This window comes from Pararge aegeria, chromosome 23, assembly GCF_905163445.1.
Source record: "Pararge aegeria chromosome 23, ilParAegt1.1, whole genome shotgun sequence".
Lineage (NCBI taxonomy): Eukaryota > Metazoa > Arthropoda > Insecta > Lepidoptera > Nymphalidae > Pararge > Pararge aegeria.
Genome location: NC_053202.1, coordinates 8,896,916 through 8,918,094, shown reverse-complemented (window position 1 = coordinate 8,918,094; position 21,179 = coordinate 8,896,916). Strand labels below are relative to the sequence as shown.

The 21,179-nt window shown below is 36.4% G+C and overlaps 1 protein-coding gene across 1 annotated transcript in view; it reads right to left on the bottom strand.

Moving 5' to 3' along the window:
- The window catches only part of LOC120634352 (cGMP-specific 3',5'-cyclic phosphodiesterase-like), a 117,088-nt gene extending 97,462 nt beyond the window's left edge, over window positions 1–19,626 (bottom strand). The window contains exon 1 of the mRNA XM_039904864.1: window positions 19,424–19,626. The gene's annotated coding sequence lies outside the window, so the exon portion shown is untranslated. The remainder of the gene's footprint in view (window positions 1–19,423) is intronic.
- Between the last annotated feature and the right edge of the window lie 1,553 nt (window positions 19,627–21,179).

Here is a 21,179-nt window from a genome sequence, read left to right as displayed (position 1 = left end):
ATCAGTCATCTTAGTACCCATAACACAAGCTACGCTTACTTTAGTGCTAGATGGCAATGTGTGTATTGTCGTAGTATATTTATTTAGTTGTGGGAATCGAACCCACGGCCTTGGACTCAGAAAGCAGGGTCGCTGCCCAATGTGCCACAGTGCCGTCATAATAAATGAATATTAGGCACAATTCGTTTTCCTCATATTCTTAAACATTAGTCTGATTCATTGTAGTGCAACTAACTATCGCGGAAAAATTCCCATTACTGGTTTACCAGTAAGCGGAAATAACGTGAGTGGGCTTATACGTGCAAAATTAAAGCAAAGGGGACTCAAACGCTCAAGTAGATGAGACCGACATGATAAAGATGATAAAAATAATTAAATATACTACAATACAATATACACAACGATACACACATCGCCATCTAGCTCCAAAGTAAGTGTAGCTTGTGTTATGGGTACTAAGATGACATGAATAATATAATTTAAAAAAAACGTGTGTGTATACTGCATTGGCGTAACAAGAGAAAAATCTTTTTAAAAATTTCATTTCTCGCCTTTTTCTACGTTTGTAGGAAAAGATATTTAAGAATACCAAAAAACCAAGTATATATAATAAACTCGCACAGATGCACGAACCGACGAGGCCCCTAAGCTATTCTCGCAGGATTTTCACCGTTTCATACGATTATTTGTAGTTTCGATACTGCTTTCATATCAGTCTTCGTGTGCCGTTTTGAACGTTTGTTTGTAGTGTCCATACATATTTAATATATTTAGTGTGGTTAAAATCTGGAGGACGTGGTTGCCGGTGTTATAACAGACACATGAGGCTTAGCACCTGCGGTGAAGCGGTAATAGCACAGTGGCTAGGAGTTCGGGGGGCCGAGTTCCAATCCCAGCATGCAACCTTTCTAAGTTATGTGCGTTTTAAGAAATTAAAAATTTCACTTGCTTCGACGGACGGTAAACATCGTAAAACTTGCCTAAGAGTTCTACATAATGTTCTCAAAGGTATGTGTCCACCAATCCGCATTGAGCCAACGTGGTGAACTACGGCCTTAATCTCTTCTCATTGTGGGAGGAGACCCTTGCCCTGTAGTGGGTCGATATGATGAGGCTTAACACGTACGCCTCAGATTTATGGACATAGTGCGCCACTTTCCAGAGCAACACTTCGAATACCCTGCGAAGTTTTTCTCTGTTAATAGGTGACGGTGTTCCACATATCATCAGGTGAGCTAGACCGTATCCCGGCTTGGCCCGTTAATTATTAGTATAAAAAAAATCGGATTTGTCCTACTGAGTTTCTGACCGGGTTCTTCTCGGTAGATTCTACCTTGTAAACCGGTGGTGGAGTCACTACAAACACACAGACTCGACGTTTAAAAAGTATAAGAAATAAATGAATTTTTAAAGCTACAAAAGCCATATGTATTTGTTGTACCTCATTAAAGAGTAATATAAAGAGAAAAAAAATTAAACTAATAATTTTTAGCTCAACCCGGGAATCGATTCTAGGACCTCGTGATCCATATATAATCGAACATGCTTTCGAACCAATAGACCAACGGGGTAAATTATATGTCCTTGCAGAAGCAGATCAAGTCACGGGGCAATGATAGCTAATAATATGGTAAAGGTATGCGAAAAAATTACACACAATACGGTCAGTTATTTATTTGAAAAAGCCTTCCTTTATTTAAAAAAAAAATTACCGGTTATTCGCGCACGTGCGTTATCGAATTCTGTATAAAAAATAGTCATTTAAAGAGTTTGACCTACAAGCATTTAAAATGTTTTATGTAACTTTTTTTTTGTGACGAATGATATAAATTTATTTAAAAAACCGGTCTATAAAGACACTATAAAGTATTCATTCATCTATAACCCATTTGTATAGCACGAAGGACACAACTGCCCGGTGTCCATACCACCTCTTCTCTCGGGTGTCATACGAGGCGATTAAATAACGGAAAGCGGCCAGCATTGTATATACTCAACTACGATCACAAACCCGTTTGCCCATAATCGCCGCGCTAGCAAGCTAGCTAGCGCGGCGATTATGGGCAAACTCTCCCATTGGGAGAGGCCTATAGCCTATAACGGTTATAGGCTATAGGATGAATAAAAATTGTCTTCGGCATAGAAAACTACAAAAGTAGGACACACAAAGTACACAGATAGCTATATAGATAGAGGGTAATCCCGTCTGTATATCTTGTCGAGATATGATCACAACTCGAGGTCACGTAAAGTCAAATCTACGAGTACACACGTGAGCATCTAAACGTGATACGAATCAAATATTTAAAAGCAATCACTGTACGTACTTTTATTAGTAAAGTGGTCAATATCAAGCGATGCAAACGTATTGTTGTACTAAACGGGTATTATTAATAAATGTTGCATAACGTGGAATGAATAGTTATCCTTTTTTTGACGCTTGTTAACCTGTTATATCGACGTTCATCATTACGAGACCATTTCCGGCCGACGACAGGGCAAATGTATCTTTGAATGGGAAGGGTTTTGGCCGCAGTCCACCACGCTGGCCAAATGGGAATTGCTAGACTGATTCGCCTTTGAAAACATTTGGGGGCACTCTCAGATATGCAGGTAGCCTCACAATGTTTTCACAATTAAAACGCACATAGCCCCGAAGTGATTCGAGGACAATCCGAACAGAAGGAATCATGGTTCACTTTAATAACTAATTAGCGACCCGCCCCGGCTTCGCATGGGTGCAATGGTTTTTTATAAACACGCGCAGCCGGCCCCCCAGCCGGTACCGCTGCAACCGCTTATATTCATTTAAATAACATGCTAGAGCCGTATTGATCTTTATTAAATGCACAATATATTTAATTTTCTTCATAGCTGTGTTGCTTGTAATCGACTCGTAAATGAGCAAAAAGTAAAGGATAAAAAATGTGTATTGTGAATTTTCCCAAGAGATAAACACACACCATCGCAGATTTTGTTGTAGATATTTTTGAGGTCTAAAATACTGTAGTACAACAATTCAACCGATTGACGTCCACCGCTGGACTGGAGGTCTTTTGTAGGGCGCCCCAAACTCCACGATTCTGGTCCGCTTGTATCCAGCGACTCTCCGCGACTCGTTTGATATCGTCTGTCCACCTGGCCGGTCGGTGCGGGGTTGCCACTCCAACTCCTTGGAACTCCAACATCCACAAGTACTCCGAGCTATGTGCCCTGCCCACTTCAGCTTCGCGACTCATTGAGCTATTTCATTAACTCTAGTTCTTCTACGGATCTCCTCATTTCTGATTTGATCACGTAGAGATACTCCTACATCTTTCAATCGCCCGCTGAGTGACTCTGAGCCTTATTACATGTAGTGTGCCTTTGTAGCCAATTATTTGGTGTATCTCGTAGGATTCAGCCAGCGTTTGCGATGTTAGCGCAAAATAAATGTGTTTATTTACGACATCTCATTCTTCTTCTTCTTCTTTAGGTGCCTCTCCAACTATAGGTTGGCCGTCATTTTTTAATAATTTTCCTTTTCTCTCGCCAGGCTAAACAGCTGGGCGGCACTCGCGATCCCAGCCCACTCTCTAATGTTGTAACCAAGACTTCCTCTTGCAACCAACTGATTTTCAGCATTTCGATAGGCCCACATCTCGAATGCTTCTAGACGTTTCCCGAGATCCTCTTTGATGGTCCAAGTATTGGCCACAAGTAACAATATAGAAGGCGTTTACGTCACACCATTAGTATCCTCTAATACCTTACTTTATTTAGCTTTAAGGCAAAATTGAACTTAGAGTAATATTTTTTAAATTATTTTTTTAAATTATAATCGTTATTTTCATTTGTTTAATTTTTTTTTTTTTTATTCTTACTATTTTTGCTTTTAACTTAATTTAATTATTTTTAACCGGACTTACTTCAATGATGTGTATACATGTAAGTGATAACTGTACTCGGACAATAAACTATAATCTAAAATGTTTAATGATAATACAGTGTATCGTTAATATATCTAACGAAATAAATAAATAAATATGATTAGTGATACTCTACTATAGTATACATGTTTTATACATATAAACTTTACTCTTGAATCATTCCTTCTACTTAAAAAATCAAGATGCGTTGCTTAGTTTTAAAGACGGAAGTATATATAGGGATATACAGACAAAGGGGGAAGCGACTATGTTTTATACAAAGTAGTGACTTCTAAAGGGGAAGACCAAAACAAACCTGGCGGCGAACTACCGTAGTAGAGGCGCATAAGATTGGCCATACCTGGAGTGTAACGGAAGATAAGCGCGTGGCCACAGACAGGTCGCAATGGAGAAGAGTTGTGTGAGAGTTGCCCCAAAGGGGGGACGTAGGATGCAAAATTTAAGTGACTTCTATTATGAAATCTTAGGTACTCCTATTACTACTTATATTATTTTATTAGGTCTTTGTTTGGTACTGGACAGATTCTGGACTAGCTAGGTTCGTGATTAGGCAGAGCAGGGTGACTACTCCGGAAAATAATAACTAAGTAGTAGTAATCGTAATACGGACATTTTTAACAAAAGGATAACTACTACGACACTATTCCACATAAGTAATCTTTAGGAAAATCATATATATATTATTTTTTAAGTGTTTCTTTTTTGTTTCAACTTTAATTTTATCTTTACTTTTTTTTAAATTTAATTCCAAGTTGTGTACACATACTTTGGGTTGTAGCTTAGAACAAAACTTGTTATTAATTATATTTAGATCTACTTTTAGTTATTACCTGTTTTGTGTACCTAATAACAATAAACAAATAAACAAAAAAAATGCCGTTTCCCAGTATCCACCTCCAAGTCTTGAGCACTTTAAGCTGTCGGTTTCGCTAATCGTCACAGATAATAATGTAGTTTATCGTTAATCGTTTAAGCCCGCCAACCTAATTTAAACAGCATTAGGGGGTCTACGCTCTAAATATTTATCTCCTAAGAGATAGGCTTCGGTGACATACGAGATGAAAGATGATGAAGAAATATTCATGTTGTTCCAAATAATATATTCTAGTATTTGCCCCGCGGAAGCTTAGGCGAGCACGTGTATAGAATTTATTCAAAAAAATAATTAATTTTATTGATTTTATTGAGAGTGGGCCGTTAAATTAATATTAAAATATTTAAAGTATACCTTAATATATATTGAATATATATATATATATTATCGAAGTATAATACATGTTATCACTGAATTCTATCAATATAAGGAAACCTCATGTTAGGTATATTATGATAATTATTAATATAATAAAACGAAAGCGGGTTTGTCTATCAAACACGCAGCAACAAACCAACAGATTGGTATGATTTTCTGCATAGAGATAGTTTATGGACTAGATCATAAGCTATTTTTTATCTCGGATCTAGCTGTTTTTAAAGCCTAATAAAATCTTTAGTTTATTAAAAAAAAAAAAAGTTTGCGAAGCCGGTCTAAAAAGCCACAATAACGCGTTTAATAGTTTCAAACGATTTTTTTTTAAATAAAAGATGATTTTCAATCATCATTGTTAGACATATAAAATATTAATCTTTACAGAACATTTCATTTTATTTTCTAGAAAATACTTTATTTCATGTTCTTTGGACGCATACTTTAAAAGATATGAAAAATATAAGTTAAGGGAGTTAACGAATATGAATTACGTAATCGTATAAAATTTCGTTGCGACACTTAGTTAAAGCTGGTGAAACCGCAAATCTAGGCCATAACAATAATATAAATACGAAAATATGTCTGTTTGTTGGTTTCTTCGTTAGTTACCTATATTCAGGTCAACCGTTGAACCGATCTTGATGAAATTTTCTAAAATAGGTGAATGAATTTTAATGGAATTTGATATAGAAATATCTTTCTTGCCTTGTTATGAAGATAACATATACTACTAAAATAATTTTATATCGACGACCGATTGGCGCAGTCGGCAGCGACCCTGCTCTCTGAGTCCAAGGCCGTGGGTTCGATTCCCACAACTGGAAAATGTTTGTGTGATGAACATGATTGTTTTTCAGTGTCTGAGTGTTTATATGCGTATTATAAGTATTTATGTATATTATTCATAAAAATATTCACCAGTCATCTTATTAACCATCACAAGCCACTTTGGGGCTAGATGCCGTTAGAGTATGTATATATATATATATATATATATATATATATTTATCTAAACTGTAATATATCGAATAATTCGATGAGTCTGCTCCGTGCATCTGGCACAAACGTTTATAGCTCATGATAGCGATAAAATCCACATAAACGCATCATAAATATGTGATGCGCGCGAACACGTCACGCTTGGGGCCTGCCTTGGCACGTCTCGATTCGGCTAACATTGATAGAAATAAAGAACGTAAGAAAGATGTGTCTTGATGGTTGGCATGTTTAACTACGGACCACGGGGTCCTGGACTCGAACCATGGGTTGGGCTAAAATTATAGGTATTGTGTATTCTCTGTAAAGAAATTTTCAATACCAGATCGGAGTTACGGAATCGGTGGTGCCAACCACCTTGCCTCAGAGAGCACGTTAAGCCATCGATCACGGTTACTGTCACTGGTGTAAAGTAGTAGTTAAAGCTCACCAACCTGAAGAAAAGAGAAACTGCTGAGTTTCTTGCCGCCACAGGCCCACTATAAGGCACGGGTCCTCCCAAAATGAGAAGGGGTTAGGGTCTTGGTCCACCACGTTGGCCCAGTAGAGATTGGTGGACCCCACATACAACAAACATTATGTAGAACTCTCAGGTATGCTGGTTTCCTGAGGATGTTTTCCTTCACTGTTAAAGCAAAAGATGTTTAAATTCTTAAAACGCACATAACTTAGAAAAGTTAGAATTTCGTGCTGGGATTCGAACTTGGCCCCCCGAAAGTGAAGTCGAGCCGCTACCCACTGCGCTATCACCGCTTCATTAGGCATTAGGTTTAGCGAGGAATAAAACCTCCTCTTTTATTTGAAGCTGGTTAATATATAAAACAAAACGAAGCATGGCGACAGCTGAGCGAATTTAACGTTTCTTTTTAAAAGCACTAGGTTCAAATTTGATTGTACACTGTACTACATACGTGCCATGTGGATCAATTGACTTTACCTTTTATTTCCTCAAGGTAAATCGTTTGAGAATTAGCTCTAAGAAATGATACAAGTTCGTCGACAATGGACAAGTGAGTACAAGGTAGGTACTTCTAATTGTCATTTACATATAAAAAGTATGTGTAAAACATCTTTCAGAAAAACATACTATCTATTTTTAGTGACTCTACCGCTGGCTCGAAAGTCAGATTCTACTTGCCAGATTACAGTAATTCAAAAAATTCAAAATTCAAAATTCATTTATTTCAAGTAAGCCTAATTAATAAGCACTTTTGAAACGTCAAGTCTGTTTGTAGTGACTCTACCACCGGTTCGGAAGGCAGATTCCACTGAGAAGAGCCGGCAAGAAACTCAGCAGATTGCTCTTTTCCAACATCATTTTAAAGTTTAACAATCTTTAGAATTTTTCTGAGAGATGGGAGCGGAGTGGCCTGCTTCCAAGCAGCCTTGTCGTTTAGGAATTCATCAATCGTGTAGTAACCACGATTTATTAAATGTGTATTAATATATTGTTTAAACTTAGGTAAAGGTAGATCTAATATTACCTTCGGTATCATGTTATAAAAGCATATCCCCATCCCCACAAAGGATTTCTGTACTTTTCTCAGACGATATGCAGATATCACTAATTTACGTCCGTTTCTAGTTAGTCGACTGTTTATATCGACTTTTTGTTTATAATTACTTATGTTTTGTTTAATAAAGATAATATTATTATTATAATGTAATCTATATTGAACAAGAAATTGAACAGGTCTCCTACAAGTTAACTTTTAACTACATTCTCATCTGGAAGTATCATATCAGTCATTTACGTATAAAAAGTATGTGTAAAACATCTTTAGAAAAAACATACTGTCTATTTTTAGTAACTCTACCACCGGCTCGAAAGTCAGATTCAACAGTTCTCCTACAAGTTAACCTTTGACTGCATTCTCATCTGGAAGTATCATATCAGTCATTTACGTATAAAAAGTATGTTTAAAACATCTTTAGAAAATACATACTATATATTTTTAGTAACTCTACCACCGGCTCGAAAGTCAGATTCAACAGTTCTCCTACAAGTTAACCTTTGACTGCATTCTTATCTGGAAGTATCATATCAGTCATTTACGTATAAAAAGTATGTGTAAAACATCTTTAGAAAATACATTCTATATATTTTTAGTAACTCTACCACCGGCTCGAAAGTCAGATTCAACAGTTCTCCTACAAGTTAACCTTTGACTGCATTCTTATCTGGAAGTATCATATCAGTCATTTACGTATAAAAAGTATGTGTAAAACATCTTTAGAAAATACATTCTATATATTTTTAGTAACTCTACCACCGGCTCGAAAGTCAGATTCAACAGTTCTTCTACAAGTTAACCTTTGACTGCATTCTCATCTGGAAGTATCATATCAGTCATTTACGTATAAAAAGTATGTGTAAAACATCTTTAGAAAATACATTCTATATATTTTTAGTAACTCTACCACCGGCTCGAAAGTCAGATTCAACAGTTCTCCTACAAGTTAACCTTTGACTGCATTCTCATCTGGAAGTATCATATCAGTCATTTACGTGTAAAAAGTATGTGTAAAACATCTTTCGAAAAAACATACCTACTGTCTATTTTTAGTAACTCTACCACCGGCTCGAAAGTCACTGTAATCTGGCAAGTAGAATTTGACAAAAACTGTTGAAATTCAACAGTTCACCTACAAGTTAACCCTTGACTGCATTTTTATCTGGAAGTAAGCGATAATGCAGTCTAAGATGGTAACGGGCGAACCTGTTAGGGACTATGCAGTGGGTTTCTTGCCAGCGCAAACAGCAGGATAATTGCATAAAACGGCAAAAAATCTTCTCCTATACGAGCTATATATAAATTTTAGGGTAGGCAGTTCTTTTGAGCATCTAGTATGAAGTGCACGCCACTGGGACTATGGCAGTTTTGTGAAACGGTCACGGTTATGAAGCGGTGATGGCACAGTAGGTAGGACCTCGACTTCACTTTCGTGGGGTCGAGTTCGAATCCCAGCACGAACTTCTAGCTTTTCTAAGTTATGCATGCGTTTTAAGCAATTAAAATATCATTTGCTTTAACGCTAAAGGAAAACCTCGCGAGGAAACCTGCATGCCTGAGAGCTCTCCATAATGTTCTCAAAGGTGTGTGGAGTCCACCAATCCGCACTGGGCTATCTGTCTATCTATTCTAGCTATCTTTTCTGCGGTGTTATTTCAGATCAGGAAAATTATTCATTCGTATATTCGTATTCGTAGGTTCCTCCACGGGAATGCTAGATAACTTTGTTTCCGTCATGGGATAGGTGTTAAAAGGTTTAAATTTTTCGTGAACTTGATATCGTAATTTATTTCTCATAGTGTAAATTTCACCAGATAAAGACGGAAACCTCGCTTTGCTCGGTCAAAAAACTCACGTCTTTAGATAACAGTGTTCATACAGGCATATATATGTTTAGTTATAGATAAATACGATGTTCTTGTGACTCAAGTGGTGATATGGTATCAGTTAAAATCAATAGAATAGAAACAATACGACATAGAGTGGATCGTAAAAAGTATTTCTCCGTATCTACTTACTTCATAATATTTATTTTTGTGACCTTCCTTGCTCAGCGGGGAGCGCTGTGGTTTAGGGAGGTCCCGTGTTCGATCCCCAGCAAGGCACTTTGAAAATTTATTATTTCTGAATTTTGTATAGTCAGGTCTGGTGGGAGGCTTCGGCCGTGGCTAGATACCATAACGAAAAATACCTGCCGCCAAGCGATTTAGCTTAATTATTTTATTTTTTAGTTTTTGAAATTTGTAATTGTAGTTGGATATTTATTTAAATTTTAAATTTACTATTGTTTTTTTTTTTTTTTTTGTATTACTTTCACAGGATTTTTTGTATTTTTGTTTTCATTTTTGTCATTTTTGTCATATGGGTTATTGGCCTGAATTGAAAGCATTTATTATTATTATTATTAAACAATGGGCCCATGCCTTGCCTTAATTTTATACTGTGTTACTGACACTTGCACACTAGTCCATCTGACACCCCAAACCCCCTCATAGTTGCGGCATTTTTTTACCAAACCCGCGACTATCATTGACAGGACGCCTAAACATGTCCTTCATGACCCTGACGATCAGATTACTACTGACAATGCTCCCTATCAGAACACACAATCAACCTCTGCACAGCGTCTTCGCCGGCGAAGACGAGGTCCGCGACTTCCGACATCACCCGGTCGTGGGCACACACCACGACCTCGGAGGCGTGGGGACTAATCACTGTCCGAAACCCAGTCACTCCAATAGTCGCCTGAGCCAAGGTTCCTTCAAGCCCATCGCCTCATCGATCCCTAGGTTTCAAACTCTTTCGGGAAGAGCCTCGGACCGAGGCTCGCTAACAAGCCTGGCTTACGCTGTTACAACCACAATGATTAATCATCTACACATAATCCTTGTGTCTCATTCGAAATGATTCACTTCTTTTTTATAGCAATAATAAACCGGCTACCTTTGCATACATTGTGTTAGCGTGTTTATATTCTATTTTCTGTATGTCATGTGGTGTACAATTAAAGTCTGTTCATTCATTCACTCTAACGAGCTAAAAACCTTTTGAAATCGTAATTGACAACCCTACACGTGCAATGCATGATACCAATTAATCAGTGCAAAATTAATTAGGTCTATGTTACTCTTCATCTATTCACCTAACTCTATGTCATGTCTCTATGTCGATTGGTTCCTTAGTTAAGGCGTAAAGGAAGGTTTGGTCGATCTTCCTTTATCACATATAACACACTTTCGCATTTATAATATTAGTTAGAATTAGGATTTTTGGGGTGTACAATAAAAATGTATTCATTCATTCCTTCACTGTAACAAGACAAACACACACACTTTCACATTTATAATATTAGTTAAATAGGATAAGTAATTTCCATATTTTTTTGGGTGTACAATAAAATGTATTCATTCATTCATTAATTTAGTAGTAACGAGACAAACAAACACAATTTCGCATTTATAATATAACTATATATAGAATTAGTAATTTCCATATTTTTCTGGGGTGTACAATAAAAGTATAGTCATACATTCATTCACTCTTATAAGCTAGAAACCCTTTGAAATCGGATATTGGCAACCCTACTCGTGCAATGCATGAGACCAATTAATCAGAGTACGTACTCGTAGCTACCTGCCCGTCTCAGACGCGTTGCCTCTTATTAATTCGCAAAGGTCAAGTCAACATCGAACGCCGCGCTTGTGCTAAATCAATTAGGTCGTAGTAACGTAAGTTATTTCAACTAACTTACGATACTACTTTGGTGTGTTTGTAAGCATTAAATGCAGATCAAGAGCTCCACAGTTCGAGACCGTGTTGAGCCAAAGAATAATAATGTTGGGTTTCTTTATCAACTAATTGGACGGTCGATTGGCGCAGTGGGCAGCGACCCTGCTTTCTGAGTCGAAGGCCGAGGGTTCGATTCCCGCAACCGGAAAATGTTTGTGTGATGAACACGAATGTTTTACAGTGTCCGGGTGTTTATATGTATTTTCTAAGTATTTATGTATATATAATTGATAAAAATGTTTATCAGTCATCTTAGTACCCATAACACAAGCTACGCTAACTTTGGGGCTAGGTTGCGATGTGTGTATTGTCGTAGTATATTTATTTTATTTATTTATTTATATATATATATTAGAAAATCAATAAACAAAACAATCCACAGAAATATCACTTTCACAAAAAAGGAAAATAAAACTCGTCGAGCCAGTTTCCTTATCTTACCTAGAACTAGACCAAATTATGGTAAAAAATCCCTTACCTTTGAAGGCGTCAAATTTTATAATAAAATACCTATACTTATAAAAAATGTAAACTCATTCAATTTATTCAAAACTAAATTAGCTTCTTAAATATTAAGTAATACCAACAAATTTAAAGACGAATACATTGAATGAGTAGATAATAGTTTTGAAAATTGAATTTAGTTTAATCTAATGGCGAAGTGTATTAATTTATTATAGAAAATTAAGTTTCCTGTGTAAGTGACTTAGGTCTTTTTATGGGAATAAATGTCTTTAAACCTAAAACTATGGTTCTATTTTTCGTGTAAGCAAATATATGCTTACAGAAACAACTGTGAAAATTCAAAAAACATGGCAATACATGGCTTAAATAAATTTATTTTCCGTTTTAATTTTATAGCATCACTTTTATTTGTATAGTATTGCAGGTATTCAGTTTTAAATTTTGCTTCGTTATTTGATTAGCTTTTAGATTATTTTAATTAAGCATGCTATGGTAATTTCTAGTAGGTTTCAATCTCCTGTCTTTCTCTTTTATTTATGTTATTCGCATGATAACGTCATTGGTTGTTACCAGTTTAATGATCCAATAAAAAAAATATATATAAATACATATATATATAAATATAAATATACTAGGACAATACAAACATCCCCATCTATCACAATGTAAGTGTAGCTTGTGTTGTGGGCACTAAGATGATTGATGATCATTTTTATTAATAATATACATAAATACCACAAATAAACACCTGGAAACTGAAAAATAGTTATGTTCATCACACAAACATTTTCCAGTTGTGGGCATCGAACCCACGACCTTGGAGGCAAAAAGTAGGGTCGCTGCCCACTGCGCCAGTCGGCCGTCAATGAAAGCGGTGCTTATTGCTTCCAAACAACTGTATACGAACGATTTGATCAATGTCATAGCAACTGTGACCACAACTTAATAAATGAGTTTATACACGTTGTTTGAATCTATAATCTATGGGTTGGAGCTACATTCATTTACTTGGCTGTTGTCTGTAGCCTATACGTTTAATGCATATTTTATGTATTTTATAATTTTCACACTCATACACACACGCACACACTTACGCACACACACACCCACTCACACTCTTGCTGTTGTGAATATCGTAACTGATTGTTTTGTGTATTTTGTACTTGCACATATTACTTAATTGTCACAGTATAGATTTGTCATCTAGATTTGGCCTTATTTTAGTAATAAGATAAACTCTTAGCACAAATAATTTGTAACGCTGTTCGATTAATAATAAATAAATTAATAATAATATTTGACGGAGGCCCATATCGCCTTTAAACAGGGAAAGGCTTCGTAGGGCATGCAAAAAACAATTCCTATAAAGTGCCACCATGTGCCCATTAATCTGAAGCGTAGCCGATAAGCCGCATGTACCTCTAAATACACCGGCACCCACGCCTTTCAGACCGGACCTTCATAGCTGTCTATTCTGCTTAACGGCATTCAGCGTTGTGGCAGTTCTTCTTTAGACGAGCTTTGTTACTGAAAGCCTAAAAGTTTGTAAATTATGTATTAAAATCTACTTTTATATATTACGTATGTTATATATTTATAGGTAAACTTTTATACTGAGTATTTATTTATTTAGAACAGTTTGAAATAAAATTATAAATATAACCTAAAATAAACTATTTAAAAACTAAATAAAATCTAAAACGTCCTCGAAACCACCGCAGCGAGGCACAGTTCCTAAGATGCATCAGCATTGACCCTTTGGATGGCCGAATATATATTATGTTTATCTTATATTTATATAATGAAATGAAATTTTATTCGCTGAATATGAGCTTTCATAGGGTCTTATTATAAAATAACATTCCTCCATATTCCTACTATTAAACAAGCGAAATGTAAAGTGCACAACAAGAACAATCATTACGCATGTCCGCAAAATCTTGCTGAGCAAGCATTGAAAAGTTATTAATTAAATTATACAGCTAATATCAATGTTATCATAATAATTTCAAAATACTATCATTTTAATTCGAATTCAGATACTCGGATATTGTCTAGAAACATTTTGTACACAGCTAATGCGCCAGATTTCTCTTAAAAAAAACGCGTTGGTTGATTTTTTTAGACCTGCATCTAATTTATTATATATTTTAACGCACATAGCAAAGGGGGATTTTGCGGTTTGTTTTAATTTATATTTTTGCACAGCCGAATTTTATTCCTCGTTTTAAAATGGCTTACGTTCGAGAAAGATTTAAAATACTCCATGAACGAAGACTGATATTTCGTAGATATACAGATATATATTACGTTTATTTATTTAAATTATCTATGTACATTTTTGGTTTTTATGTATAACAATATTAAAACACTCTTGGCACTATCCCGTTCTCTTGCTGTAAGTCCTTTCTACAAATGTTGCCTGTAAGAGATTGGCCGCCTTTGCATGTCTACATTGTTTACTTTATACTCCTTAATGTTTCTTTTCCTGAAGTGATTGAATGAAGTGTTGCTTCTTCTTATTCTTCTAATATTTAATGGGAACAATACAAACTTGTTTATATAAGACTTATCTGTGGAAACCTGTTATTAGTTTTAAGTCAACCGATTTGTTAACTATTTAGTATCTACAACTGTTGGTTTTCCAATTAAAGAAAAAATAAAATAAAATAAAGTTTTCTAGCCTCCTTAGATAGCCACTATATTGTTACAGATACCTAATTCCCTCAAATGAACAATGTAATGGGGCGAAAACAAAAGTCTTTCTTATTTATTTCTGACACATTCCACCAAAATGTGATAAACATTTTAGATAGCGTTCCCCTCTGAATAACATTGATTCATTGGCGAGGCAGAATTACTCATAAGGTATTCGAATCCGTTCAGAGGAATGTGTCCGGACCCCGTGGATAAGTCTTAAGGTGTTATGAGAGCCTACTAAAACTCTAGCCCACAAAGGATTTACGTACCATCTTCTCGCAGACGATATGCATTCTATATTATAACACTAATCTTAAAAAAAATATTATTTATTAATTAATTGTTGGGAGTATCTCTACGTGATCAAATCAGAAATGAGGAGATCCGTAGAAGAACCAGAGTTACCGACATAGCTCAGCTATTTGCAAAGCTGAAGTGGAAATGGACGGGGCACATAGCTCGGAGAACTTATGGACGTTGGGGTTCAAAGGTGTTGGAATGGCGACCCCGCACAGGTAAACGCAGGGTTGGTCGGCCCCCAGCGAGGAGGACAGACACCAAACGAGTCGCTGGGAGCATCTGGAAACAAGCGGCCCAGGACCGTGGATTTTGGAACTCTCTACAAAAGACCTATGTCTGACCTATGATGGTAATGAATCTTAAAAAATATATTTATTTCATCAAAAATATCAATTACTTTAACGGTGAAGAAAGATATGAGGAAACCTGCTTGTCTTTCCATAGCGTCCTAGAAAGTTGTGTGAAGTCTAACAATCCGCACTAAGCAAGCATGAAGAACTACAGCCTAAACCCTGTCTATAGAAAAAAAAACGTGTGTGAACTTTAACACGCGTTAGAAGTTATACTTTGGCGTAACAAAATAAAAATCTTTTCGAAAATTTTACCTCTCGCCTTATTCTACGTTTGTAGAAAAAACTAAACTAAGAGAAAAAAGATATTTCATACATTGAAATTTTATTATACCGCACTGTATAGTAGAAGAAAGTTGATAAAATTGAATTAATTATATCACCGGAATGCGCCCGCAGACTTTGACAATTTAAAGTGTACACTGTCAAACCTTATAGCTAACTTCAGGGTGTCGGTTTTTTGTGACGGTATGCGCGCGCATCGTAAAAATTTACTCTCATCGTTTTTCCCTAACGCGCCAAAAGAAGTATAACTTCAAACACGTTTCACCAAATCTTGGTTGATAACCAAGTATTGGTGAACGGTTGATGTATGCCAAGGAATCTCCTTGAGATTGGGCGTGATTTATTTAGACATTGCCTTGTTCTACTAAGTTACAACGATTCCCAAGCATACATTTTTTTTTATTTCACTAAAAGCTATTCCTTGACTATAAACTCACCATGTGGTAAGTGATGATGCAGTCTAAGATGGTAGCGGGCTACCCTGTTAAGGAGTATGGTTTCAACGCGACATCGCCCCGGAACAATAAATCCAACACAACTTGCCACCAATAGTTATCACCTTTACTTTGTGAAACGTTTTATTTTCTACTAGCTGTTGCCCGCGACTTCGTCTGCGTTTGATTTTGTTTTTTGATGTGGCATTCAATTTAGTTGTAGTTCTAAAAAAAATTAAAGTATTCAGTATCGCTAAGCCTTAAACGACGAGTTCTGTCCTCTATCTCCAGCCACATTCAAATCTACACAAAGTTTGGGATAAATTAAACACATATTATAACCTCTATAGTACAAAAATATTTAAATCGGTTATAATTTGTCGGAGTTATGATGTAAAATCGTCAAGAACTTTCATCCCCTCTCCCAAAGGAACCGAGCTTAATGTCAGGATAAATATCCTGACATTAAGCTATCCTATATTACTTCTAACACTTCCAAGAAAATCTGTACAAAGTTTCATGAGGATCGGTTAAGTAGTGTTTGCGTGAAAGCGTAACAAACAAACTTACATTCACATTTATAATATTAAAGGAAGGAAAGGAAAGGAGGATAGGCATCGCCTAAATTATTAGGCGTTCGATTTAGGCCATGCCTTGGTTTAGTGAAAACGAGCATGAATTTATGTCGTGCGTAATTAAGATTTCGAGGTCAAAAGAACAAGGACCTAGAGCCAACAAGTTCATGGCAGGAGTCTTCATAATCCAAACAATGGACAATGACCGGTAGCCGATATTATATAAGGAAAAACAATAAGTACCTACGTAGGTAACTACCTACACGTCGATCAGTTGTTTGTTTTGGTAGAGAAACATGACTAAAAACTCTTATCGACAAGTCGTATATGTAGCTGGCCCTTTTTTCCACTACAAGTTGGCCTTGACTGCAATTTCACCTATAAATGAATATACGGTATATGATGTTGCCTTCTCAGATGGCAGTGGGGTAACCTGTTAGGGAGTATGGATATAAAACATAGCCCTAATCGGTTCAGATATTGAAAGGAAATTTATACTACAGAAAAGAGCTGTACTGTCGAGATTTAAACTTGGATCTCGCGAATCGCTTCGTGAAAAGTTTAAACAAATAGGTTTACTTACTTCGCAATACCTTTATAATTAGTTACTTTTTATAAACAAAAAGCAGATATTTACTATCTACTAACTAGAAAATTACATAAATTAGTGATATCTGCATATCGTCGGTTTAGCTTCGCTTTTGCAACATGATTCCTAAGGTAATTCTGGACCTATCAATGCAGAAATTGAAACAATTTAACACATTTGATACAGCGGGGTTACTGCATATGATGAATTTGTTAATGACTCTCATCTCCCGCTAGATAGAAAAAAATGATTGTAAATGTTGATGTTGGAAAGAGCAATTACTGAGTTTCTTGCCGGCTCTTCTCGGTAGAATCTGCTTTCCAGACTGATGATAGAGTCACTTCAAACAGACATACTTGACGTTTTAAAAGTGCTTATAAGTGCAGTTTCAAATAAATGCATTTTCAATTTTGAATTTTGGTTCCGACGCGACATCGTATCTTTTTTTTATTTGTATTCATCTACAAGTTAGCCCGTGACTGCAATCTCACCTGGTGGTAAGTTATTATGCAGTCGAAGATGGTAGCGGGCTAACCTGTTAGGGAGTACGGTAGTCATACAACTAATCGGTTTCCACGCGACATCGCGCCGGAATACAAAATTGCTTAGTTCACGTCTTTAACGGGTGGTAACTAAACACGGCGGAAGCGTCTCAACCGACCAGATCAGAGAAAATTCAGAAATAATATAAAGTCAAAGTCAAAAATATCTTTATTCAAGTAGGCCCATAGGTGGCACTTTTGATGCGTATAAATATTCAGATAAAGTTCCCAAATTGCTCCCGCCGGGAATCGAACCCGGGATCTCCCACTTAAAACCCACCGCTCACTGCTGCGACAGGGGGTCGTCAAAAGCTATGCAGTAAGTGTGTAATAGTATCAAATTATGAACTTCACATTCCTAGTAATAAGGTCCTGTTACACAGGTAGCTAGTCAAATGAGAACTTGTCAGAAAAATAATTCTGATGCAGCTGGTTGTATGCTTATGGGCCTATACGAATGACGTCATTAGGAGGTTTGCCAGGTTTCAGTGTCATTATGATTTGTGACACTTTCCATAGCTGTGGGAAGTGTCCTCTTAAAATACCATTGAAAAGTGTTTTAAAAAAATGCAATAACCTTCTTTGGAAGTTGTATCAGCACTTCTTTTTTATCATTAATTATCATCATCACATCATCCGATTACCAGTCCACTACAGAGCACGGGTCTCCTCCTACAATGAGAAGAGGTTAAGGCCATAGTCCACCACGCTGGCCCAGTGCGCGGTTTTTATCATTATTTTGGGTAATTAATTAAAGATAAATGACTCAAAACTTCTATACTCAATTAGGTTAAAGGCTACTATTGAGGTGTTAATACTTACCAATATGTTCCGCATTATTGTAAAGTAATGGTGATAAGTAAAAAAACCCATAACAAACTTACCTGGGTGAGTATTATTTTTGTTATCAGTCAGAGAAATTAATACCCGAGCGTTTTTATGATACAAATTAAATTACGTAAATATTGCAACTCTCCAACAATAATACTCACCGAGGCCAGAATAGAGCTATAGAATAGAATATATATTATATATATATATAGAAGCTAGCTTCCGATATGCGACAACGTTACTAGCGTAATCGACTGATCTTATATTTCGTTAAAAGTGTAAAGGTCAGCTTTTAATTTAAACTTTTGTAAGAATAACAAAAAGTTTGGAGCTGAAGTAAAGATGTTCTAAATTCAAAAGGGCATCCCACTTCTGATCTTAGATATTTTTGCTATACCGAAGTTCTAGTCATTGAACATAATGTATATATATAGAGAGATTCAAAGGTGGTTATTTATTTTATTTTACGAATTCTTAAGAATTTTATAAACGCGGGAGATATTGCGTGTTGAAGCGATCTGCAACTTTATAGTCATAGGTACAAGAAAATTGTTCACCGGAAAACGTTTAGCGGGCTCGTCACTCTTAAACTACGGAACGGTTAGTACTTTATGTGGTGTCGTTAGTAGTACGTATTTGTTTCTTTGTTCGTTAAAGGGATTAGTGAATTCTGGCTGATGAAGCCGTATGCAAAAGAGTGCAACCGGAATAACTTTGATTATAAGTCTTCACGCATCACATAGATCGTTTTTGCATGTTTATCACACGACATACACGGGTCACAGTGTTATAACATAAAAGCAATTACATAATGCAAAGCTTAACTTAGTTCCACCGCAAATACATTAAACATCTTACTCTACGTAGGTACTTACTTCTCCCGAAAAATATGTATTCACAAATATTGCGTTCCTCGTTACTTTTCGGTTGTAATTTGCAGCGTTGCCGAGGCAAAGTGACGTCACAGGTGAGGATAAACAAAACACATGGGGAAAATTTGGGTTTCACACACGATTTTATTGAAGATTTTGCGTTGTTAGGTCACACGGATGGTGCAGCGCCGGGGCGACATGCAATCTCCCCCTACGGCGGTCGGAGGCAGACTGAAGGCTTTAGCTGAGGTGAACCGGGCCAATCGTAAGCGTCCCCCCCTTGCCCGACGCCCGCCCAGGCACGCGGACTGCAAACGGTACGCAAAGATTAGATAATTCGGGCCAAGTGTAGACAGGACATCAGTGCCGATTAGACAACCCGATATAAAGAGGAAAACCTCAGGACCCTAAATTAGTGAAGTGTAAATTCAGTTAGTGTAGTTCACACTGAATACTATTTCTCTGGCATTAGCTACAGTCCTATTCAATGCCCTATATTTCCTGTAGTCTAAGCGGCACTTGAGTGTTATGATGCGGGCTTCGGCGAACGTTCACGTTATCGCAACAGATAAGTCGCTAGGTTCTTCATAAGGTAACGTATTGTTGACATTTATGCAATAAACTAAAATGAAAATTTGAGTATCTCAGTACCTTTAATTTCAAGTTAATAAATATGGAAAATTATCTCCACTCGATACGCACTCATTAAAAGAGCCCGGTATAGGTAAATTTGAATAAAGAACGTTATGACTTCGAGAAAAAGTCAATTATAATAAAAAGGAAAAAAACGGATAGAGTAGCGACCTCACAACGGTAAATGTAGCTTTTGTAACCCTAGAGCAAAAATAAAGAACGGAAGAAAAATCATTTTTATTGGCACACATTCATATAATATTGAGCGGCCTCAGTAGTCAATGTAGCACTGGTTTTCAGCCAGCCCCTTATTTTCCTCATCGTCAAATCCTCCTTCCTATAACATGGAATGTAAAAAATACACATTAACGCAAAACTCTTAATAGAAGTAAGTGAACAGACAACATCAAACGAGTCGTATGTGCTGGACCCAAGTGAAGCAAGACCGACAAATCCCTGTGTTCAGCAGATCGATAACAATTTGGATAGGCTAAGGATAATGAGAAACCGTAGACAGTGCGATATGCAAATTTGATAAGGAATCTGCAGGTTTCCTTACTATGTTTTCCTTAATCCTTAATTTAGGAATATTTCATTGCATATAATGCACATTACAGCTTTGAAATGACAGAGGTGCGTATCGGGGATCAAACTCGGTTCCAAAAGGCAGGCTGAAGTGGCTAGGAAGCCATTACTGCTATCACCGCTTACTTTACTATTTTTAAACTTTCTTCTAACTTTTATAGTATACTATTATTCTTGCTTGCCTCGTCTGGTGACAGAAGGGTTGGCTCATTTTTTGAGCAAAGAATCAGCCTGGCTGTGCAGCGTCGAAATTCAGCCAGCATATGCACGCGGGCATGACCTTTGCAGTATTAGTCTAGTTATAAGTTTTATTTTAACACAAAGTTAGTGTGTAGGTATACCTACAATGCTACAATGCTTTTAAATCACAGACATACCCTTATATTGTATTCACTTGTATGGACATAGATAAATAGATCCTCTCAGATCGTGCTGATGTGTATAAACACACTCAGTATTATAATAATAAATATTAATATACAATTTCATCATAATCATGAGACAAAATGTAAGTCAAAATGATAATTGACGGTAGAATTGA